Raw genomic sequence first — 19,174 nt, 5'->3', positions numbered from 1 at the left:
CCAAGTGGAGCTTGGCCTTCCTCACTGCATCCCTGCATACTCTAGGAGCCTCCTTATGTTCCTCCCAGGTTGTCTGTCCCTTTTTCCACATTACATATACATCTTTTTTCCCCCTGAGTTTTGACAGGAACTCCTTACTCATCCATGTTGGCCTCTTACTTCTTTTACTTGATTTCTTCCTCATAAGGATGCATCGGTCTTGGACTTGGAAGAAATGATGTTTGAATATTAGCCAGCTCTCTTGGACCTCTCTATCTTCTAGAACCCTATCCCATGTGATTCTTCCAAGCAGGACCTTGAAGACATCAAAGTTTTCCCTGCTGAAGTCCATGGTTTTAGTCCTACTTTTATTGTCCTCCTTCCTCTATGCAGAGTCCTGAACTCCACTATCTCATGATCGCTGCAGCCCACAACAATGACATTTCCAGACAGTTCTTCTTGGTTTTTCAGGACAAGGTCCAGCAGCACACCTTTACTCATTGTCTCCTTCACCATCTGGGTGAAAAAGTTGACATCAATGACGTGTAGGAGTCTCCTGGACTATGCGTGCTTATCACACAGCAGATGTCAGGGTGATTGAAGTCTCCCATGAGAACCAGGTCATGTGATTGTGAAGCCACTTCCAGCTGTCTATAGAAAGCCTCATCAATTTCCTTCTCCTGATCAGGTGGCCTGTAGTAAACATCGACATCAGCATCCCCCTTGTTAGCTTGTCCCTTAATTTTTACCCATAAGTACTCAGCTCGTTCATCATCCCTCCCTAGGCAGAGTTCAAGACATTCAAGTTGCTCTCTCACATAAAGTGCAACTCCTCCACCTTCCCTTGCTGGCCTGTCTTTCCTAAACGGTACATAGCCTGCCATGGCAACATTCCAATCATGTGAGCTGTCCCACCACATCTCCATAATAGCAATGAGATCATGGCCTTGTGAATGAATGCATGTAGAGCTCTAATTCTTCCTGTTTATTCCCCATGCTACGCACATTGGCCTATAGACACTTCAGGGAAGTACTCAAGCATGTGGGTGTCCCATGAGGGGTACACAAGGATCCACCTCAGCCATGTGTACCCTTGAGGTGGTTTGCCTTCCGGTTCTCATCTTGGGAGGCAGCTAAGGAGCGTTTTTCGCTGCTCTGCTTGGTCTGGCACGTTCTCCAGTTGGACATGAGGGTGTGAGCATCACCACTTTGGACTCCACTCCCCAAGCTCATCAGTTTAGACCCTGCTTCACCTTGCCCGTCTATGCTTACTGTCTCATCCCACAGCATGTCCCAGATGTGTCTAATTACATCCTCCTCCTCTGCCCTATCTAATTTAGAGACCTGTCAATAAGCCCTGCTAGCGTGTGTGCAAAGACCCTCTTCCCCTTGTGTAGGCCATCTCATTATCCAAACTTGTGGTGGTGACATCAGCCACAGAGCCATGTGTTGATAGAGTGCACCCATCTGTTTCTGCTAATGTCACTGCCCATGACTGGAAGAAGAGAAGTAAAAATAACCTGTGTTCCTGACTCCCTCACCAACCATCCTAAGGCCCTGGAGTCTCTTTTAGTTGTCCTTGGATTATGGGTCACAACTTCATTGCCACCCACATGAAAGACCAGTAACGGGTAGTAGTCTGAGAGCTGTACCAGTCTAGGAAGTTTCCTGATGATGTCCTTAACCTGGGCCCCAGGAAGGCAGCAGATTTCCCTAGGAGAAGCGTCCTTCCCACATACTGGACCCTTCATACCCCCCGAGAAGGGAGTCACCCACAACTATAATGCTTCTTTTCTTTCTTATGGAGGTAGTTGCAATACAGGGGGTAGGTATTTCAGATTGTGTGAGCACCTGTGGTGTAGATGGTGTAGATGATCCTTCATTTACATCAGTCATTGCTTGACCTTCTACTTCCTCGTACATGTTGTATAGAGGCATCTGGGAGGGTGGAGTGAGAAAGGAGATGTTTTATCTGCTTCCTCAGATGTGGACTTGTTTCCATCCACCCCTCTCCCTTGACCTTGTCTTCAGTCAGGCAGGGTGAGCATAATGGACTCTCTTGATCTTGGTTACTTGGTGGTGGCTTTTTGTGCCTCAGAGAGGCCAGAGCTTGATCCCACCAGTCTAATTCCTTCTCCGCCTCCCTGATGCTTGTCAGCCTTTCTACCTCCTCCTTTAGCTCTACCACCAGGCTGAGCAGGTCATCCCCTTGCTCACACCTCACACAGCTTTTCTCTTTCTTACCATTCCATGCCAGAGACTGACTTTGGCATTCCCTGCAGCCTGAGTTCTGGACAGCTGTGTGTTTCCATGGTAGTTCTTTGTGGGTTGCTGCCTGCTTCGTAGCACATGCAGGGTATTTACCGTTCCTCTGGATGGCTACCATAGTAAGGCTCCTCCTTTGAGCATGATAACCACTAACTGAACTTATCTCTTGAGCTGGCAGAGCTTCCTCACCCCTCTCACTTGCCTTTCCATGCGAACTGCCATGCTAACTGCCTCACCCCTGTTTGCTGCCCCTGTTCACTGTGCTCCTGCTCACCTGCTCTTCCTAGGGTGTGTCTCCTGGTAATGCCCCCTCCGTGTCAGCTTCTCTCATGTGATCTGCGACTTCTTGGTGTGAATGCTAGAACCGCCTCTTCCTCGGGTTTCCCTGCCTCCAGGAAGCCTGCTGTCTGCCCCTGTCTAGTGCTTAGCTGCGGGAACAAGCCAATCTGGTGCTCAGCCGTGGGAACTAGACACTGCCACCGCTGTGTGCCTCTCTGAGTGACTGCTGAATGGTGCTGATAGAAAAAATTTCCCTCACAGACTGCTGGTTTCTTTATATGTCATCAAACATAACAATTACTTGTTTGTGCCTTTGAGTCCCTTCAGAGCCCATCACCACACTCCTCACACCTCTCACTCACCATGAGAAAGACAACTACTGCATTCACTATACCGGGTCAGCCACAGACATTATCTCGTTACATCTGTGTAGAATTTCAATGTTATTCGTGTTCTGCCCAGGTGCATGGGATAGCGGACTTTTAACCACCTGCTGTCAGAAGATTATTTCACTGTCCATAATGCAGAAGGCCAAACATTAAAATCATTCAGGAATCTTAATTTCCCTAAATTTGATACTTATGATCAAGAACTGCCAATATAAATTTGTAACAAACCATATGTTTGTCTAGTTTGAGTCAGGTCCAATGATGTTTCCACCAGTTCCTGTAACAGAAATTCCTGGCAAATGTTTTTCTCCACAACACACTCGATCTGAAACAATCTAGGTTATTGGGAAAAGGAGCCTTGGAAGGCATCAGAATTACTCAATCATTCTGACAGTTATGAGAGGCCAACGGCTGGAAAGATTCTGCGAGAACTAAATTAAACTGTTCTAACAAGGCGTGTATAAGCACAATATGATACTCTGGTGCATAACAGACCGCAGCCTTTAGATGCCAAAGTATTATTTGGATGTTGGGCAGTATGTTCCCTTCTAGCTTGCCACATTTTTTTCTCATTTAAAAAAAATTCCTGTGAATTCCTAGTAACAGTAACACATTGAGCATTGCTCCATTGTTCAAGGAACTCAAGAATACCTTACTGATTTATTTATAGGTACTGAGAGATGATGACAGATCTGAGAACAGAACTTACAGCTTTCTTCATGCAACGTAAGAGTTCTGCTTTTCCACAACCCCAGTCTTAACTGGAAGTTTTTACCTTCTTTCAGCTTTGCTCCTTCTTGTAATCCCTGCCTATGGTATTTGTCCTTATAGGAGTGGAACTGATCATGGGAATTAGAAAGACTTTAGGCAGTTCAAATCACTAAACAGATAAAAAGATGAGACAAGAAGAGCCCAAAGTGCTACTGAGGACAAGTACCCTTAATGGAAACAAATACAGATCATAGTCTGTAACTTCCATTAGCTCTGGATCAGCACAGAATCAAGCATAATAAATGTCACATAGAATTTGTCAATAGCCCAGCATTCACTTTGCAGCACTTGAACATTAATGTTGAATATGCTTTTTAAAGTTTGTACAGAGTCCCTGTCAGAGATTGATAAGGATAATGGCTCAAACATTGTGGCAAAACCAGTTCATCCAGCCACAGGAGATGATATATTCAGTATAAGGTGATCTGTGATTTATATATCAACGACAAGCTAAAGAGCCACAGACTAAGAGCGGGCTGGCTGATACAGGAGGTGAGGCACATAGCTCCACCTTCTGATACGCCCAGCATGGCACAAAGGGAAAAGCTGAGACCTTTCAACACCCCCGGAGACTTGTCAATCTTTCGCAATCACACACACACACACCCCGCCTCCCCTGCCCGACTTTTCTCTCTTTCGCAATAACACCCCACAAAAAAATAAAAATTACACAAGTGTACAACCCAGAGGGCTATAGATCCCCGCTTTGTGCAAGAGCTGGCTGCGCCCACCCAGCATCCTGAGGACCACTCTGCTCACCACATGAACTGAACAAGACACCAGAGAACACCGCACATCACTGGACCCGAGACTACAAACTCCATCACACATAAAGCGGACCCATAAGGATGGCAAAATCTTTCTCTCTCTTCTTTCTTTCTTTCCCATACTTCCACTTCTTTTTGCTTTCCTTTCTATAAATGACGTTAAGATTTATAAATCTTTTATAAGATTTACAGCCCCGCATATGCCACAAACATTTTATGTTTACCAGTTGAACCTACAATAATGTAAATCCTTCTTCCACCAAATCATATACCATTTGGGCCAAGCTGCAAAATAAAAGCCTTTTGTTTACAGACCTTAAGTACTGTGTGTGCTGTTTTCCAACCAAGGAGACCCACAAACCTAAGTCACTTCTCCCGGGACATGACAATCTCAGAGAAGTTACTGACTTCTCAAATGCTGTACATGATCTCACTAAATAATGAAAACATTTAAACATTTAAACAAAAGAGAAAATACAATCAACTATTATAGTCTCAATGATTTTTCTGCCTGTGTAAGTGTTAAACACCAGGTCATGCTTTGCAATAGGGGTGCTGTGAGATAACAATTCATGGCCAAATATGACTTGCCAGCTGCCAGCTCCTCTACAGTGAAGGAGATTGCTTTGATCATGACATCCCCTATGGGGCTGTCCACCGTTGCTGCTAATGGCTCCATGCACTGCAAAGCACCTGTAAAAATGCAGTCTCCATCTTTTAGAGTCTGTGTACAACTTGAGGAATTGTCCTCTTGGGCCAAAGCATTGTTTGCTACAAAACTTCCAATGAAAAACAATGTTATCATGAAATGCTATTTCCTGCAATGAAATGAAATAATGGACAGTTTGGAGTCTGACAAGCTAGGTCATATTACTGACAAAATGCTGATACATTCTGAATAAGCATTTTTTAAATGACAGAAGCAGTACATGTTAGTTCATGAAGTGTCTGAAAACAAAAATTTAGGTTTCTTACCTGCAGTTTGTCTCTCATTTGCTGCTTTCTGAATGTTTTTTTAAGATACATTTTAAAACCAGGATAGGGATTCCAAAAGGTTTGCCTGTGTTTTCCTTCCAGATTAATATTCTGCCAGCTAACTAAGAGGATGATGCAGCCAGTGACTTATTCGCTGATGTTTATAGTTATCCCAAGTTGCCTACAACTCAATAAATAATCAGCCTTCCTGTTTGTTTGTTTGTTTGTTTGTTTTAATCAAAGCATTCAAAACATGAAGTCATACAAAAAAATATTTTTCATTTTCTGAGTAAGAGTGCCTACATTGCTCAGCATTTTTACCTACCTATCTGTACACTGTTTAGGTAGATGTTTTTTAGGTCATCTTTGCAACTGTTTCTCTTTTAATTTTACCCAAACTAAAGGCCTAGAAAATCAAGAGGGGGATAGGGTTGAGCAGGGATGGGAACACAGGATGGATAAGTATTAGTTGTTTGCTGCAGTGAAAGAATTAAGGGGAATGAAATAGAGTTAGCAAGGAGCCAGACTCAAAGCAAGCAAGAGGAGGTGGCTGTGAGCAGATAAGCTGTGGAACTCCTTGCCGTCGCACACATGCCAAAAATGTAGATGGGTTCAATAAAGGCCAGGCAGACTCATAAAAGACAAATTCACTGATCGATATCCCAGAACAGTTAGAAACCACCTTTGCCTCAGACAGACAGTTAATTTCAAATTGGTAAAGACTGAGAAGGTATTTCAAGAAAGTGTCAAGTATGCTTACTGTGTTTCACTTTTCCTTGGCATCTGCTTTTGGCCACTTTTAACAGATCTAGCAGAGCCATTGTTATTGTTACATAAAAGTTCCATATCAGCATAAAGCAAAATTTAGACAGCAGGTTGGATAAAAATATGGTCTCACTGAAGTGATTTCTCCTGTAGGTTATTTTCCTAAGTAACTTTTCTGTTCATCACAATACAGAAAAACTTTGGTCAAGAAAATCTCCTGCTATGTGGGCCCTTCTAGAACTGTTGGGTTTGACTTACAGTAAAGTGTTTGGAGTACAAATCAGTTAGTTATGAATTGTTTACGTATATATGCTGAAGCCTACGAAGTTTAGAACTCCATTTGGTGCCTCACTATGGGTTAAGAGTTGAAAAGAAGACTGACATAGGGTTTCTGATGCCAAGTATGGTTGAAATTTCATGCAACCAGAACCAGAAACTTAGGGGGAAAATGTTAGGCCACTTCAATAATGCACCACACTACTAGATCCACAGATAATGAATATCCTGAAAACCAAACACACTGAAAATTCAAGTAAATGACAAAAGCGTATCTTCTTATCTTTTTGTTGCTCCCCATGTACATTTGCAACCCTCAATTATATGAACTTTATATGAACATTATATGATTTGTGGGATCTAAAGCAAATAGTCAGGTCCTCGCAGCACAGGAAGGGAAATAAATGCCTGGCTGCACTTCAACTTCAGCTCTTTGTCCCTGTCGTTTAAATGGAAACTTCCTTTCATCATATGTAAAAAGAGTGATACGGCTGAGAGACAGCGACACATTCTTTTCTATCACTTTGGCTATCCAGATAGTAGTACGGGAAAAAAAGAAAAAGAGGGGACATGTTTTAACATCATTATGACTAAATTTGTCAGCACTCACATGACAACACAATGACTCACATGACTGAAGTGATTTGAATTCACAGAGTGATTTCTCATTCAGTGCATTTCTGGGTAGAATCAAACCCAGAGGTTTCTATCTATGCTTCTATGAATATGAACGCTGCTATATGAACTGGTCTTACTAGGATGATGCAGCCAGTGACTTATTCGCTGATGTTTATAGTTATCCCAAGTTGCCTACAACTCAATAAATAATCAGCCTTCCTGTTTGTTTGTTTGTTTGTTTGACCATTTAATATTATTTTATTCTTGCTAGAAAGAAATTGGCTTGAGCTGGAGTAAGGATATAAGCATTTGACTGGATGGGTAACTTACTTTGCATAGCGCTGATATGTCACTCCATTTTCTCTATGAACCTAGAAGTGCTGTTTGGAGTTAATACAGGGGAGCACTGAAGGATTTTCCCAAATATGGAGAAGAGAGGTTAATAGGAACTCCTAGGTAAAATGAGCCATGATCTTAAAAAAACCATATTTGGTCAGATCTCAAAACCATAGGTCACAACATGGAAACTAAAGGATGGAGTTAGCTCTTGTCAAACTAACCATGAATGCAGAAATCTTGACTTTCATTGTTCCTCTTCCTCCACCTCAACTTTCTCAAGATGGGACTAATACTGAATAGTAGGACAAGGAGCCAAGACTTGAAATTCCTCAGTCATATTTCTGGTCATTCTGCTGACTTGTTAAGAGGACATTGAGCAACAATGGATGTATCAAGATGGGATGATGAAAAAAGCAGGAGATAATAAGCTAGCACCAAACCACTTAGGACTGAAAGCCATGACTGGGAACCCAGCCTCTAGATAACACTCCTGCATGACAATGTACAGATATTTCTACATGGTACTACATGGTATGTAGTACATTTCCTAGTATGTCACACAGTTCTGATAACACTTACCTATATTCATGGGTTGCTGTTGAGCTAAATTTATCCAAGTCAAGCACTTCAGTCTTTGGATGAAAGGACATCTCATTGAGAAAGTTGAAATTTTTATCAATGTCATAAAATGAGTGGCTGTTGCTTAGACTGAGAATTAGCTGGTTGCTAATGAAATAACAATGGGAGAAGAAGCACTTGCCTTTCAAGTTAGTCTCTAACATGAATAGAAGCAGATTGTAACAAAGAATAATTATTACAGTTTGGAACCTAGAGTGGAAATTAAAGAGATTAATGTAAAAAATTAGATTTTTCTGTTATCTTAGTACAAGCTGAGGAACGACCCAGTCATTTTAGGAAGACAGTCTCCCTTTAATTAAAAGGAGAAAAGCATAACTAAGCAGTGTAAAGAGAGAGTCTTATTTAGAAATATGGAACATAGATGATAAAATGCTGAATTGACCATATGTCTCCACAATGTTTTATATGCTTAAACATTCTGCAGATGATACATGGAAGCGGTGGAGTGAATACTGTAAGAATAATTTCACTGAAATTGAGAGAGGATAGGCAGAAATAATTTGAAAGGTCATCAATTAATGCTTCTAATCCTCTATTTTTCTGGTTTGGATGATAATTGTAGCTGAGAAGAAGGTCCTGAAAGTGCTTTTTGGGAAAAAAAATATAAAAAAAAAAAAAAAGAAGAAGGAAAAAAAAGTATCTGTTATTAGATTTAAAATCTGTTTTCATTTGTTGATATCTGCACATGTTTCCAATACCTAGTTAGGTTAATATTTGTGAGAGGCCTATGGCCATGCAGACTCCTTTTAACAGAACTACAGAGTCTGGAACACCATTCAAAACTGTCAGTTGTCTTTTTCTATTTCAAGGCAATGGATTATTTCTTTTAATACTCTCCAATGCACACAAAACAGTTGCTTAGCTTTTCTTTATGTATTTTTCAATACTGATTAATTAAGATTCAAGGACTTTATTTAGCAATCTTGTCTTCATAAGTTTTGCAGAACTCTCTCTTACTTAAAGCTTTTGCCCCAATCCCTTTTCCAAATAATGCACTATTATAGAAAGATTGTAGAAAATTAATTTATGGTTCATTATAAAAATTATATTTTTCTTCCTGTTATTACAGCAGACTGTCTTGTAGCACAGAAGCCTGTTTCTTGTCAGTGGCTGGAGATTCACTGTAGATATCTCTAATCAACAGGAATCTGTCATTTTAATTGACAGTTCACTTAGGGCTGTCAGTTATTAAAAGCAGGGAGCTAACACAGCTTAATAGCATCTCTTTTAGCACTGTAACCAGTACTTAAGGAGGGGCTGTTGTAACCACCCTTTTGCTGATGGAACACACTGAGAAGGTAAGAATAGTCTACCACCCCAGTCCAGGGTTGGCTTCCTCTCCACCATCTTAACATCAATACCCCGCTCCAGGAACCAGTCCACAGGTCTTGCTAGTTTAATTTAAGTGAGGTTAGATTTGTTTTATTTGAACCATTTTAACCTGACACCGTGGTCATTGTGTTGTATGTTTCTGTTCAGGCTGACCGGGCTCATCAAGGAGCTCATGGTCCATGTTTAAGTTGCATACCAACCTACAGGGCCAATTTCTGCTAATCCCAGAGCTCCATTTCTGTTTCTTAGTCCAGAGATTTAAGTGAAATTGGGGTGATAAAAGCAGATTACTTTAAGATTACTGGTAAAATCTGTAATGTACTGGGGCTCAGGCTTTCCTCCTCCAACATATAAAGATGATAAATAAGCTGGAGCATCTGAAATGTGCTATGTTTCTGCTTGAAAAAAATTATGAGATTCTTTCAAAGCCTTTCCTTTCAGCATGAAATGAAATGGTATGTGCTGGAAGAACCACACCTCAGTGCAGTCATGTTGAAATTGTCTGTTTTGTGTGTGTGTGCTATAATCAAATTTATTCTTTAAATGACAGGCACTAGGCTCAGCTAAGAAACATTCTCATACACATGGGGCAGAGAATCTAACATGGTCAAACTTTCATTAGCACATATTGTTTTCAGTATCTTTATCCCTTAGGATTAAAGTTTACTTCATTATTTTACCGCTAATATTTTATTGATTTTTTTCTTTCATTTTGACAACCTCAGTATTTTCTTTCTTTATGGAGTAAGTTAATAGAATACTTTAAAAGTACATTAACAAATTTTCCAAGCTCACAGAAACAGATACTTTCATGAAAAAATAAATCTTACCCTAACCTTCTATTTTGCAAAGACAAATCTGTTCAGGTCTTGACAACCCTTAGAAATGTTCTGTATATCTCACTAATGGGTTTCAGCTGGGAAAAAAAGCGGTACATTTTCTACATCATTTTATCAAGTAAATGCTTCAACAATATATTTGGTTTTGCCCACTACATCATTTCTGTTACCCTTTAGGATCTTGACACTGGCAATCACAACACAGAGACACAAATCTCAATTTATATAGAAAATGAGCTACAGTTCTCCAAGAGGCTGAATTCCAGCTTTCACTCCTCTGCTTATGAGGAAATAATTCCTTTCTAAGCAGAATAGCCCATAGGAACTATGTAAGGTATAAAGGTAGGACCTTGCAGTCACTTTTCTGCGAGGGAAAACAGTGCTCCCACTGCTAGGCAGGGAAGAAAAGAACATGTGGATGCCTGTCTCTACCCACTACGGGCTTTCAGCAATCAGATCCTTGCTTCCCTGCAGGATCACTGCTATTTACTTCACTGTCTCCCATTCCTCCTGTGTAAAAAGAGGCTCTGTGTTCCTCTTTTCCAAGAGTTTGTTGTTGTTGTTGTTGTAACTACTGTTCTGGTATTCAGGTATGTGCTCTGATATTTTTATTAATTATTGTGGGAGAAGCTGCAAAAGGGACACTATCCCTAGAGTTGACATCCTCTCCTGGGCCAAGCACCACTATACTGGGGTCCATTCTCTTCCTGAGGGTGGACAACCTTTTGTACTTCAGACTGTCCAAGTTCTTTACACCACCTTAGGCGTTTTCCCTGCTAAAGAGTGAGATTCAATCACAGTAAATCCCCAGCTCCCAAAAAGATACATCCCAGTCTGTTTCTTTTATGATTTTGAGATTTCTGCTGTTTCCAAGTTTAAGCAGTGGTCTTGCTCCAGAATTAAATTTCTAATACTACTTTTTCCCTAAGACAACTGCACTTTCTTTCTTAGGTGGCTGCATGCTGCCTCTTAACAGCATTTCTTGGATCTCTCGCTGTTCACAGACCTTGTACCCTAGGAAGAGGGTCTTTTCTCAAGCACAAATTCTGTTACCAAATGATTATAAAATAGTGAGTCTGTAGAAGCTATTATACAAAGAAGAATGAGCTAAAGCTTCAGCACGGGACATAAAATGGTAGTACTATGTGAAAATGAAACTTCCAGGGATAAAAAGCAAGAACTTGTAAACCAGTCAAATGTGTTGTGGCACCCACAAATTTTAGAATAATTTTTCTTATCAGACATTCACTTGAAATACTCATTTGGCTCTAATTCTTCTATACTTCATTGCAAATCTCTCAAATGTCAGTATGATTATTCAACATTGCTGCATCTAATTTATTGAACTTCTTTATATGGGGTATTTCACAAAACAATAATGCATTAGGCACAATTAGAACGTGACTAAATTGATTTCTGTAATGCCAATTATACTGGATTACTGCAAAAGTAATTTACACCTCCATACTGCAGATCCAATGCCACACGTGTGCCAGCTCTAGAGTAGAGAAGGTACATGACACACAGAATGCAATGAACAAGCACCAAAATGTGCAAAATCTTAACTGATAGCATGCCTGTTGACTATAATATCGGCAATTTGTAATGTTTAATAACAGACTATAAAGTAATTACATACTGTTGTATTTACACTGAATTTTATCATTAAATTAATGACTCTTCCTTTGTCCACCTAACCAGTCATTGCAGTCTAGAAGGCAACCAGCTTGGTCAAGCATGATTTGTCCTCATGACACACTGCTGGTTGTTCATCATTTTGCCCTTTGTGTACTGGAGATGGATTCCAAAGGCACATGTAGCACATACTCCATGACTGGTTTGCAGATTGAGACAAGTTAGGTCAACAAATATTTCCCTGGATCCTCCACCTTTTTTAAAAATGGGCACAACAGCCTCAATGCAGTTGCTGGGGAACTCCTCAATTACAGCGCTTTTCTGATAGGCAATGCTATTATGCTGGACAGCATTTGTGTATAAGTCCTAAGCAGTCCCATGATTATAAGGAGACTTCAGGGCACTGTCTTTCTGACCCATTGTTCCCCCATTGTTGGCAGCTCCTCTCCTTCAGAGTGTATGCTGGTACACACAGAAAATGCAAGCAGGCTTTGTCCATGAAGAATGAAGCATAAAAAGGCATCAAGTATTTCTGCACTTCCCATATGCACCAGTAGGATATCATCCTCAGCAATCAACATGAAGGTATCTGCAGGGATTTCTCTATAGATTATGCTGTTTATTTTAGCACCATGAGTGAACCATCTCAATTAAGCACCACTGATGTAATTTCAGCATTGCTGAATTATCTTACATTTATTTTGATTTTGTTGAAATAGAATTCTTCAAAGAGGATTGGGCAGTCATTCTTCACTCTTCCATCAACATAGAGCAATGGGCAAATATGAAGGTTAGTGTCAAATGCGAACAACACTCAGTGATCAAATGTTAAGTTCAACAGAAAATGTAAACAGGCACACTGTGAGAACACATTTACCTGGGCCTTAAACTTAGCTCCACATGACAGGAAGGGACACGTTGCATTACAACAGTCTGATGAATTTTCAGTTCCAGACATGCCAAAGAGATGCTAATATTTCCAAACCCGTAGATAACAACACTCGTTAGAGAGGAAAGTCATAACCACTTTTTTAGTGAGCTAAATTTACAAAAACCTTTTGAGACATGTGAATCTGAATAAGCATCAAGGAGAGTTTCCAGTGATAACAGATGGGTTGAGTTGCTAAATTCATGTCTTATTCCAAGACCAGCATTGGGCAACTCAAGAGACAGTAAATGCTAGGTCTTCAGCTATGTAGCTGTAAGGCAACTGGCAACTTGGCTACAGGCTGACATGGGATGAAGGAATCTTCTGGACCTAATTTAAGTAGGTAAGTTTATTTTTATTTCCATAACCTTTACAAACATAGCAACAGAGGATTCTACAAACACATTTTATTCTACTTTATTCTGATTTATTCCATGAGTATTTCAGATAACTGCCAATCACCAAGGTTGTCTGATCCCTTAGCACTGATGTGCTCTTAACACTCAGAGCCAGCACATGAGTCCTTTCAACACAATAGAGAGTCAGGACAATACCTCTGCTTAGCCACATGGACTGTCTTGTGCACTGGCAGTACACACATTAGCAGAGAAAGGCATCTTCCAGAGACCGCCACTAACCAGTAAGCTCCATTATGTGCAACAGAAAACACAAGAGGTCACGCAATCCTTCTGGGGAACATATAACAACCAGGGTAGAAGGATCTTAGTTATTTTGTCCTTCATCTTTCTTTCCTCAACTTTTGACTGTTTCACAAAAAGAAAAGTCCAGCCGCTAAGGACATTTAATTATAGTATTTTTTTCTTCTATAATACATAATGCGAACCCATCAAAAAAGTAAAGCAGACTACTTGCACTGACATAAAGTGAGGCACTGATGGGATTCATCATCTCTAAAAAAGTAAATTTTTTTTTTAAAAATAAACTTTTTCATTAAACAAGGAATTCTGAAGAAGCACAAGGTTTAAAGCTGATGAGGTCCTGAAGAGACGGATATGCTAAAATACCATGCTCACGAAACATCTGCTGATCACAGAATCATTTTGGTTGGAAGAGACACTCAAGGTCATAGAGTCCAACCATAACCTAATTCTACCACTAAACCACGTCCCTAATAACCTCATCTTTTAAACGCCTGCAGGGATGACGGACTCAATGACTTCCCTGGGCTGCTTGTCCCAATGCCTGACAACCCTTTCCATGAATATATTTTTCCTAATATCCAATCTTAAACCTCTCCTGGCACAACTTGAGGCCATTTCCTCTTGTCCTATTACTTGCTACTTGGGAAAAGAGACCAACACCCTCCATGCTACAACCTCCTTTCAGGTAGTTGTAGACAGTGATAAGGTCTCCTCTCAGCCTTCTTTTCTCCAGGCCAAACAGCCCCAGTTCCCTCAGCCGCTTCTCATCAGACTTGTGCTCCAGACCCCTCACCAGATTCATTGCCCTTCTCTGAACTCTCTCCAGCACCTCAATGTCTTTCTTATAGTGAGGGGCCCAAAACAGAACTATTCAAGGTGGGGCCTCACCAGCACTGAGTACAGGAGGACAATCACTTCCTTAGTCCTGCTGGCCACATTATTCTTAATGCATGCTAGGATGCCTGTAGCGCTGCCTGAGGTTGTTGTGACCCAAGTGCAGAAACCAGCAATTGGCCTTGTTGAACCTCATACATTTGGCCTCAGGCCGATGATCCAGCCAGTCCAGATCCCTCTGTATGGCCTTCCCACCCTCCAGCAGATCAACACTCACACCCAACTTGGTGTCATCTGCAAATTTACTGACGGTGCACTCAATCCCCTCATCCAGATCATTGATAAAGAGATTAAACAGAACTGGCCCCAATACTGAGCCCAGGGGAACACCACTCACGACCAACCGCCAACTGGATTTGGCTCTGTTCCCCATATCTCTTTGGGCCCAACCATCCAGCCAGTTCTTTATCCATTGCAGAGTACACCCATCCAGGCCATAAGCTGCAGCTTCTCCAGGAGAATACTGTGGGAAACGGTGTCAATGGCTTTACTAAAGTCTAAGTGCACAACATTCGCACCCTTTCCCTCATCCACCAAGTGGGTCACCTGGTCAGCAGATCATGTTGCTTTCATAAACTCATGCTGACTGGGCCTGATCACCTGCTTTTCTTGCCTGTGCCATGTGATGTCACTCAGCATGATCTGCTTCATGACCTTGTCTGTCACTGAGGTCAGACTGACAGGTCTGTAGTTCCCTGGATCCTCCTTCCAGCCCTTCTTGTAGATGGGCGTCACATTTGCCAACTTCCAGTCAACTGGGACCTCCCCAGTTAGCCAGGACTGCTGATAAATGATGGACACTGGCTTGGTGAGCACCTCCACCAGCTCTTTCAGCGCCCTTGGGGGGGATCCCATCTGGACTCATAGACTTATGTGTGTCTAGGTGGTGTAGCAGGTCACCAACCTTTTCCCCTTGGATTATTTGGGCTTCCTTCTGCTCCCCAACCCTGTCTTCCAGCTCAGGGGGGTGTGTACATGGAGCACAACTGGTTTTACTGTTAAAGACTGAGGCAAAGAAGGTATTTAGTACCTCAGTCTTTTCCCTCATCCTCTGTCTCTATGTTTCCCCCCACATCCTCTAGCAGGTGGAGATGCTCCTTAGCCCTTCTTTTGTTGCTAATTTATTTATAAAAGCATATTTTTCTTTCCTTTTAAAGCAGTAGCCAGGCTCAGCTCTAGTGGGGCTTTGGCCCTTCTAGTTTTCTCCCTGCATAACTTCATAGCATTCTTCCATTCGTCTTCTGTAGCCTACCGATGGTTATAAAATCTCCTTTTATTCTCAAGTTCCAACTGAAGCTCTCTATTGTTGATCTTTAAACAATGCCCTTCAGCAGAGTTCAAATATGCCAACAGATACTTAGCTTTTCTACTTCACAGGATGAAAATTAGTATCTTCCAGTTTCCTTACTCTGAGACAATGACACTTGCATTAGTACAATTTGCATAGACTTGAGACCTTTTGTAACTTTCCTTCTGAAGAAGCAAGTTAAATTTGAAACATACAAAATGTTCAAGTGCTTCAAGTCAGTGGTCTATGCTGGCTGCTGAGCAATGTGTAAACATCTGCATCTGTTTACTCTCACTTCACATTTGCATGTTTTTCCTCATAATTCCTCTGTTTTACTTGAAGGGAAAGGGAAATAAAGATTTCAGTGAAGGTTTATTGTGGCTCAGAGATGAGCAACCTTCACTGTTCAGAGTTTGAATCCAGTCAGTAACAAATTCAGGGAACAACGTCCAACTACATGGTTTGGTGTCAAAACAACTGTGAGTACCAAATCAGTTTGGAATGTACAACACAGTCAAAAGAAAATAATGGAAGTACTGAGACCTAGCTTGGCAGCACTGCTGTGTACAGGAGTTGTGAAGAGGAGCAGCTATGCTCAGAAGTTGAAAGAGCAGAGAAAATAATGGTGAGAATGAAAGATGGACAGGTACAGGTGAGTAACCGACTTGAGAAGAAGCTAGGATGAGTGCTGTGACACATAGTAAGACTGAGAATTTTAACAGCAAGTTGTTAGCCAGAGCTAGTCTAGAATAGGCTTGGCATTGTGTAAGAAAAGTGAAATCTTCAGTAGTTGTCCTGCTTGGAAGAAAACCTAGGGTTAACAACTACTATATCCCTTAATCCAGCTAAGTATTTTTCTCATGAACACCATATTTTTCAGATGACACCATTGAATGGCGTATGCCATTTCAATGCCAATAGGCTAAAGGGAGTTCTTGCAGTAACACAAAGCCCAGTCTATCAAATTCAATCATAATGTGTCTTACCATTTGTAACCAACAACTTTCAACTAATATGACATGATACTGTCCTTGATGGCTTGGGTGAAGGACTAATACAGGAAGTAGCAGGTGAAATATCCACTTGCATCCACTACCAAGTGCAAATCATTTTTTATTTCTGAAGTGGATATTAATGGCAAAAAGTTGCTCACCATTTTGATGTGCAGGGGAAAAAGGGCAAAATAAACCACTAAAACCAGGAAGCAATCAGAGCTATTGGTGTAAGACTGGAATCAGCTTTAAGAATAGTCAAACATTCCTGAAATGGCAGTGTTAACTAGGAATGCCAAAGAAAAGACAAAAGAATAAAGGACATGGGATATCACTAACATCTAAAGGCTATTTTCTGAAGCAAATGATTGAAGTGTTCCAGGTTGACTTAACACACATCTGTGTATGATATAAAAAACTGCATTAACACATTTAATGAGATCATCCAGACTGCAAATATTATGTCAACAGTGTTATATTAATTGTTCATAAAAATTAGCTTGCTGGTTCTGCTTTCAGAAGAATGGCCTGTTTTGGAAAAATTACATCTCCTTTCTCCTGATTACTTAAAGTAGTCCAGAAAAAAAAAGCAGAAAACAAAATGAAACCAAACCAGAAAAAACTCACAAAAACAACAACCAAACAAAAACCAACCAAAAAAAAACCCCTCCTGTACAAATCTTACAAGTTCTGTAGACAAATTTGGTACATACATATTTAAATATCTATGCCCAAAAAACGTTCTTGCATGTCTGTGAAAAAACACTCCATAAAATGAAGTATCTCCTTCACAAGTAGAAACCATATGACAGCCTTTCTGTGGCTGAGAGACAGTGAACCTTGAAGACTAGAGCACAATTATTATTCTTCACATTAAAGAAGTAGGAGGGGCATACAACATTAGAAGAAAGCAGGTCTGGAGTATACAAACAGAAATACATTATTTCCCTTGGTATTTAATTAAATTGTAGATCCCATTACTACAGGATGTTGTTAAGGATAAATGGGTTTTAAAAGAGATTAGATGAACTCACAGAGAACAAGCAGGTCTGTCACAGAATATTAAACACAACTGTTAGAATACAGCTGGTCATGAAATGTCTAAATAGCTGTCTGCTGAAAGGTGAAGTGATGTGCTTGAGAAAGGATCCCTTTGTACATGACCTGTTTGGTGGACGCTTTGCATCTATTCCTTGCACCAGCTGGCGACAAAACACTAGGCTTGACAGACGTTTGCTCTGATCCAAGAGGAAAGTATTTTATCCATTGTTCCTTCTTCTACTGAGGCAGGTCCACGACTATGGATTTACTCATCTTTTAATATTCCAACATCTTGCTTCAAAAAAATGATTCTTTAAGATGTTCTAAATTAATTACATTAAAACCTATAAGCTCAGAGGTTTATTATTAATTACATTTATGTTTGAGGGATTTGGGACTGCTTCAGATACACTCAAGGAATTCAGAGTAATGGCTTCTTGAAAACTATATCACCAGAAACTAATCATTCTGTGGTACAAAAGATTTTCTTAAGTCTCAGTTGTAAACTTCATTAAAACTTCAAACACCACGTCCACCAAGCTCAAGACTGATGCAGCCCTATGAGGAAGAAATCAAGTAAAGGGAGTAGGAGGCCAGCATGGATGAGTAAGGAGCTCCTGCCAAAACTCAGGTGGAAGAAGGATGCTTATGTGATGTGGAAAAAGGGACAGACGACCTGGGAGGAATACAGGCAGCTCCTAGAGTTTGCAGGGATGAGGCGAGGAAGGCCAAGCTCCACTTGGAATTAAAACTGGTTGGGGATGTCAAGGACAAGAAGAAGGGCTTCTTCAAGTACATCAGCAGCAAGAAGGTGGTTAGGGAAATAATAGGTCCACTGCTGAATGAGGTGGGTGCCCTGGTGATAGATGATACAGAGAAGGCAGAGTTACCGAGTTACCAAACTAGGAGGAAGCATTGACACACCAGAAGGCTGTGCTGCCATTCAGCGAGACCTGGACAGGCTGCACGACTGGGCGGAGAAGAACCTGATGAAGTTCAACAGGGGTAAGTGTAGGGTCGTGCACCTGGGGAGGAATAATCCCAGGCAGCAGTACAGGTTGGGGTCTGGCCTGTTGGAAAGTGGCATTGCAGAGAAGGACTTGGGAGTTCTGGTGGACAACAGGTTGACCACGAGTCAGCAACATGCCCTTGTGGCCAAGAAGCCCAACGGCATCCTGGGTGCATTAGGAAAAGTGTGACCAGCAGGTTGAGGGAGGTTCTTCTCTCCCTCTATCCTGATGAGGCCGTGTTCAGTTCTGGGCTTCTCAGTTTAAGAAGGACAAGGAATTACTGGAAGGAGTCCAGTGGCAGGCTGTGAAGATGACGAGGGGTCTGGAGCAATGTTTCTAATGAGACAGCTGGGTCTGTTCAGCCTGGAGAAGAGAAGGCTGAGAGTGGATCTCATAAATGTTTACAAATATCTCAAGGGTGGGTGTCAAGATAATGGGACCAGACTGTTTCCAGCGATGCCCAACAATAGGATGAAGGGCAACGGGCA

Source organism: Nesoenas mayeri (assembly GCF_963082525.1).
Source record: "Nesoenas mayeri genome assembly, chromosome: Z".
Classification (NCBI taxonomy): domain Eukaryota; kingdom Metazoa; phylum Chordata; class Aves; order Columbiformes; family Columbidae; genus Nesoenas; species Nesoenas mayeri.
Note: the sequence above shows the minus strand (reverse complement) of the source record.